This window comes from Pristiophorus japonicus, chromosome 6 (assembly GCF_044704955.1).
Source record: "Pristiophorus japonicus isolate sPriJap1 chromosome 6, sPriJap1.hap1, whole genome shotgun sequence".
In the NCBI taxonomy this organism is placed as follows: Eukaryota; Metazoa; Chordata; class Chondrichthyes; family Pristiophoridae; genus Pristiophorus; species Pristiophorus japonicus.
The window spans coordinates 245484220-245491609 of NC_091982.1; positions in this window are offsets into that span (position 1 = coordinate 245484220).

The window sequence follows — 7390 nt, forward strand, 5'->3', positions numbered from 1 at the left end:
GACTCTCTGCTTCCTCTCTGCTAACCAGTTCTCTATCCACGTCAGTATATTACCCCCAATACCATGTGCTTTGATTTTGCACTCCAATCTCTTGTGTGGGACCTTGTCAAAAGCCTTTTGAAAGTCCAAATACACCACATCCACTGGTTCTCCCTTGTCCACTCTACTAATTACATATTCAAAAAATTCCAGAAGATTTGTCAAGCATGATTTCCCCTTCATAAATCCATGCTGACTTGGACCAATCCTGTCATTGCTTTCCAAATGCGCTGCTATTTCATCTTTAATAATTGATTCCAACATTTTCCCCACTACTGATGTCAGGCTAACCGGACTATAATTACCCGCTTTCTCCCTCCCTCCCTTTTTAAAAAGTGGTGTTACATTAGCTACCCTCCAGTCCATAGGAACTGATCCAGAGTCAATAGACTGTTGGAAAATGATCACGAATGCATCCACTATTTCTAGGGCCACTTCCTTAAGTACTCTGGGATGCAGACTATCAGGCCGCGGGGATGTATCGGTCTTCAATCCCATCAATTTCCCTAACACAATTTCCTGCCTAATAAGGATATCCTTCAGTTCCTCCTTCTCACTAGACCCTCAGTCCCTTAGTACTTCCGGAAGGTTATTTGTGTCTTCCTTCATGAAGATAGAACCGAAGTATTTGTTCAATTGTTCTGCCATTTATTTGTTCCCCATTATAAATTCACCCGAATCCAACTGCAAGGGACCTACGTTTGTCTTCACTAATCTTTTTCTCTTGACATATCTATAGAAGCTTTTGCAGTCAGTTTTTATGTTCCTGGCAAGCTTCTTCTCGTACTTTATTTTCCCCCTCCTAATTAAACCTTTGTCCTCCTCTGCTGAATTCTAAATTTCTCCCAGTCCTCAGGTTTGTTGCTTTTTCTGGCCAATTTAAATGCCTCTTCCTTGGATTTAACTCTATCCTTAATTTCCCTCGTTAGCCATGGTTGAGCCACCTTCCCCATTTTATTTTTACTCCAGACAGGGATGTACAATTGCTGATCTTTAAATGTTTGCCATTGACTATCCACTGTCAACCCTTTAAGTATCATTTGCCAGACTATTCTAGCCAATTCACGCCTCAAACCATCGAAGTTACCTTTCCTTAAGTCTAGGACCCTAGTTTCTGAATTAACTGTGTCACTCTCCATCCTAATAAAGAATTCTACCATGTTATGGTCACTCTTCCCCAAGGGGCCTCGCACAGCAAGATTGCTAATTAGTTCTTTCTCATTACACATCACCCAGTCTAGGATGGCCAGCTCTTAGTTGGTTCCTCGACATATTTGTCTAGAAAACCATCCCTAATACACTCCAGAAAATCCTCCTCCACCGCATTGCTATCAGTTTGGTTAGCCCAATCAATATGTAGATTAAAGTCACCCATGATAACGGCTGTACCTTTATTGCATGCATCCTAATTTCTTGTTTGATGCTGACTCCAACCTTACTACTACTGTTTGGTGGTCTGTACACAACTCCCACTAGCGTTTTCTGCCCCTTGGTATTCCGTAGCTCCACCCATACAGATTCCACATCATCCAAGCTAATGTCCTTTCTTACGATTGCATTAATTTCCTCTTTAACCAGCAATGCCACCCCGCCTCCTTTTCCTTTCTGTCTATCCTTCCTAAATGTTGAATACCCCTGGATGTTGAGTTCCCAGCCTTGGTCACCCTGGAGCCATGTCTCCGTGATGCCAATTACATCAGACCCATTAACTGCTATCTGCGCAGTTAATTCGTCCACCTTATTCCGAATACTCCTCGCATTGAGGCACAGAGCCTTCAGCTTGTCTTTCTAACACACTTTGCCCCTTTAGAATTTTGCTGTGATGTGGGCCTTTTTACTTTTTGCCTTAGGTTTCTCTGCCCTCCACTTTTACTTTTCTTCTTTCTAACCTTTGCTTCTACCCCCATTCTACTTCCCTCTGTTTCCCTGCATAGGTTCCCATCCCCCTGCCATATTAGTTTAACTCCTCCCCAACAGCACTAGCAAACACTCCCCCTAGGACATTGGTTCCAGTCCTGCCCAGGTGCAGACCATTCGGTTTGTACTGATCCCACCTCCCCCAGATCCGGTTCCAATGTCCCAGAAATTTGAATCCCTCCCTGCTGCACCACTCCTCAAGCCAAGTATTCATCTGAGCTATCCTGTGATTCCTACTCTGACTAGCACGTGGCACTAGTAGCAATCCTGAGATTACTACTTTTGAGGTCCTACTTTTTAATTTAGCTCCTAGCTCCCTAAATTCGTCTTGCAGGACCTCATCCAGTTTTTTATCTATATCGTTAGTACCTATATGCACCACGACAACTGGCTGTTCACCCTCCCTTTTCAGAATGCCCTGCGCCTGCTCCGAGACATCCTTGACCCTTGCACCAGGGAGGCAACATACCATCCTGGAGTCTCAGTTGCGGCTGCAGAAATGTCTATCTATTCCCCTTACAATTGAATCCCCTATCACTATAGCTTTCCCACTCTTTTTCCTGCCCTCCTGTGCCATGAACTTGGCTGCTGCTGCCCTCCACTGATGAGTCATCCCCCTCAACAGTACTCAAAGCAGTGTATCTATTTTGCAGGGGGATGACCACAGGGGACCACTGCACTACCTTCCTTGCACTGCTCTTCCTGTTGGTCACCCATTCCCTATCTGGCTGTGTATCCTTTACCTGCGGTAAGACCAGCTCACTAAACGTGCTATTCAGATCATTCTCAGCATTGTGGATGCTCCAGAGTAAATCCACCTGCAGCTCCAGTGTCGCAGTGCGGTCCGTCAGGAGCTGCAGACGGACGCACTTCCCGCACACGTGGTCGTCAGGGACATCGGAAGCGTCCCTGACTTCCCACATAGTACAGGAGGAGCATAACATGTGTCCGAGCTCTCCTGCCACGAATTAACCCTTAGAGAAACTTAAATTGGCAACAATAATGCTAAAAGGTTACTTACTGATAAAGAAAAGAAAAAGAAAAACTACTTACCAATCACTTACCCCCTTGGCTGTGACGTCACCTTTCGATTTCTTTCTACTTCTTTTTTGCCTTCTCTCCCTGCTGCACCGGTAGGCCTCTCCGACGCTGCTGCTCCATCTCCCGACTCCCTGCTGGGCCTCTCGACTAGGCATTGGCCTCTTGTAGGCCTCTCCAACACTGCCGCTCTGCCTCCCAACTCGCTGCTGGGCCTCCCGACTCGACGCTGGCCTCTTGTAGGCCTCTCCAACACTGCCGCTCTGTCTCCCAACTCGCTGCTGTGCCTCCCAACTCGACGCTGGTGTCTTGTAGGCCTCTCCAACACTGCCGCTCTGTCTCCCAACTCGCTGCTGGGCCTCCCAACTCGACGCTGGCGTCTTGTAGGCCTCTCCAACACTGCCGCTCTGCCTCCCAACTCGACGCTGGCGTCTTGTAGGCCTCTCCGATGCTGCCGCCCCACTTCCTGACTCCCTCTGATTTTGTGTAATGTATGCACCTGCGAGGATGCTCACAGGTTTGTAAAGCTATTGCCTTGTGAGTGGCTTAGCTAATCACGTGATGGTCACAAGACTCAATAAAACCCCAGTCAGTTGGGTCTGGGTCATCCACGATGAGGTATGCAGTTGTGAGCCTAGTGGATGAACTGGTAATGTGCAGTGTGATTGTTAAACCTTTGTTAATAAACCAACTAATTCTTAATAGCAATGTGTTGCTATGAATTCTTAAGCAAAGAATCCATGAAGCAAATACATTACAGTTTGTATATACCCCTCTGTGGTTCCAATGTACCCATTGACTCACCTCCCCCTTCTTAGTTACCAGTGTTTCTCCAGGTAGAAAGACTGCTTTGAGCTTCTTAAAAGCCTTGATTTCAAAATTCTCATCCTTATTTTCAAATTCCTCCATGGCCTCACCCCTCCCTATCTCTGTAATCTCCTCTGGCCCCACAACCCCCCGAGATCTCTGCGCTCCTCCAATTTTGCCCTCCTGAACATCCCTGATTATAATCGCTGAACCATCGGTGGCCATGCCTTCTGTTGCCTGGGCCCCAAGCTCTGGAACTCCCTCCCTAAACCTCTCCGCCTCTCTGCCTCTCTTTCCTCCTCCAAGAAGCTCCTAAAAACCTACCTCTTTGACCAAGCCTGCGCTAGTTTCTACTTGTGCAGCTCGGTGTCAAATTTTTATCGCATAATAGTCCTGTGAAGAGTCTTGGGAAATTTCACTACATTAAAGGCGCTATATAAATACAAGTTGTTGTTGTTAATCTGTGTTGTCCACTTCTTGTGTGGACTATCAATATAAAGAAAGAACTTGCATTTATATAGCGCCTTTCACATCCTCAGGATGTCCCAAAGCGCTTCACAGCCAATGAAGTTTTTTGAAGTGTAGTCACTGTTGTTATGTTGGTAAAGGCAGCTGCCGATTTGCGCACGGCAAGCTCCCAAAAAAAACAATGAGACATAAGCACATAAGAAATAGGAGCAGGAATAGGCCGTACGGCCCCTTGAGCACGCTCCATCATAGCATTATAGAAATTTACAGCACAGAAGGAGGCCATTTCGACCCATCGTGTCTGCCAGTTGACCAAGAGCTATCCAGCCTAATCCCACTTGCCAGCTCTTGGTCTGTAGCCCTGTAGGTTATGGCACATCCAAGTATCTTTTAAATGTGGTGAGGGTTCCTGCCTCTACCAGCCTTTCAGGCAGTGAGTTCCAGACCCCCACCACCCTCTGGGTGAAGACATTTCCCTTCTAAACATCCCCCCAATTACTTTAAATCTATGCCCCCTGGTTGTTGACCGCTCTGCCAAGGGAAACAGGTCCTATCTATCCACTCTATCCCGGCCCCTCATAATTTTCTACACCTCAATCAGGTCTCCCCTCAGCCTCCTCTGTTCCAAAGAAAACAGACCCAGCATCTTCAATCTTTCCTCATAGCCAAAATTCTCCAGCCCAGGCAACATTCTTGTAAATCTCCTCTGCCAAGGGAAACAGGTCCTATCTATCCACTCTATCCAGGCCCCTCATAATTTTATACACCTCAATCAGGTCTCCCCTCAGCCTCCTCTGTTCCAAAGAAAACAGACCCAGCATCTTCAATTTTTCCTCATAGCCAAAATTCTCCAGCCCAGGCAACATTCTTGTAAATCTCCTCTGTACCCTTGCCAGTGCAGTTACATCTTTCCTGTAATGTGGAAACCAGAACTGCACACAGTACTCCAGCTACAGCCTAACCTGTGTTTTATACAATTCAAGCATAATGTCTTTGCTCTTGTATTCAATAAGATCCTGGCTGATCTTCAATCTCAACTGTACTTTCCCACCTGACAACTGAACAGACAGTCTGTTTCAATGGTATTAATTGAGGGATAAATGTCGGGCACTGCACTGGAAAGACATCTCCACTCTTTAAATAGTGCCATGGGTTCTCATATCCAACTGAGCAGGCAGACAATACATCATTGTAGCATTTCATCCAGAAGGCAGCATCTCCGGCAATACAGTGGGATTAGTTTGGGATTGATACAGGTCTATGGGGAGAGAATGGGGCAGTGGGATTAGTTTGGGATTGATACAGGGCTATGGGGAGAGAACGGGGGCAGTGGGATTAGTTTGGTATTGATACAGGGCTGTGGGGAGAGAACGGGGGCAGTGGGATTAGTTTGGTATTGATACAGGGCTATGGGGAGAGAGCGGGGCAGTGGGATTAGTTTGGAATTGATACAGGGCAGTGGGGAGAGCGCAGGACAGTGGGATTAGTTTGGGATTGATACTGGGCTATGGGGAGAGAGTGGGGCAGTGGGATTAGTTTGGGATTGATACAGGGCTATGGGGAGAGAACGGGGGCAGTGGGATTAGTTTGGTATTGATACAGGTCCATGGGGAGAGAGCAGTGACCACAACCCCCAACACCTTTCCTTCCCTCTGATACTGACTATCACAGTGTCCTCTTGGCCACAATGCTGACATAAAAGCCACCACAAAGCAAAATTTCCAATCCAACTTTATCCATCTATGCATCCAATATTACATCAAAAAATCAACTAAATCACTCTTGCGCATTCCCGTAGTGACTGTCTTATGTGTACCTTTGTCTATCCTACTGATGTCACGCAGTGCTACCCCAGTGGCTGCAGCGTGGCTGTTGGGAGGCTGCTGAGAATGGCTGGCACCGTCTCCTCCAAGGGGGTGAGGTGAAGCTAGGGATGGGAGGTGTGCTTGTGTTTGGTTCAGATTGTTGGTCGGTGAGTGATTGGGGAGAGGGTGTGGGTGTCGTGCATTGAGCAGTGTGTGAGGCTTGTGGCGCAGTTGGTAGGAGACGGCTTTTGAAGATGCATTCAGTGACCTTGACCACTGGTCTTTGGTCATGAAGCTTCTTTGGGCACTGGAGCCAGATCGTGGGGGCGACACTGTTGGCCTCGGTGATCTGGTTCCACATACTTCTTTCTGGAGGGCCTCCTGACCCCCTGTGGGTAGAGGTCTCCCTTGCAGTGTTGACACCCTGCACAAAGCTGGAGTGCTGTGTGCGAGACTCTGAGGGTTGTAGGGCCGGAGGAGGCTGCAGAGATAGCTAGGGGGCGAGCGAGACCACGGAGGGATTTGAATATAGCCTCTAAAGTGGCCTAGCAAGGTACTCAATGATGAGGGTCAAATGATGGCAGCATCGCAGAAATCCCAAGAAGAGATCATCGAAATTGATGCTCGATGTGCTGAAGGGAAAAGCTATGAGGCAGCCATTAAGAACTGAGATGAAAAGAAATTTCTTCACTCAGAGTGTTGTGAGTCGTTGAGTTTATTCAAGGCTGAGATTGATAGGTTTTTGAACTCTAAGAGATGGGATATGGAGATCGAACGGGAAAGTATTGAGGGTGAAGATCAGCCATGACCTTATTGAATGGCGGAGCAAGCTCGAAGGGCCGAATGGCCTACACCTGCTCCTATTTCTTCTGTCCTAATGCATGTTGAGGAGCTTGCATTGTGTATGGATGGTTAATTATTGATCTGTTTTTCTTCTTTCTTTCCTCTTCTTCTGAAGGCAACAATTGTAATAGCTTCTTCAAATACATCGCTAATAAGATCAAATGTCTGTGGTGCAAACTGTTGGACCTGATGAAAATCAAAAGGTTGTCTCCCAGCCCTGACGATGAACCGCCCACTTGCTCGCAGGAGCCCATCCATCCCACCACCACGGTGCACAAGAGGCACAGGAAGTCCTACACCCACTGCAAGAGAAAACGATTCTGCTACTTGGAGCCCGACGAGCAAGAGATCCTGAGCCGACTGTGCTGCAACTATGACCCTCACAAGTTCACCAGGGCAGAATGGACGATAAACTTACAGGGATACGCGCCTGGTGAGCGGAGATCCGGGAACTGCAACAATGCCTGCAAAAA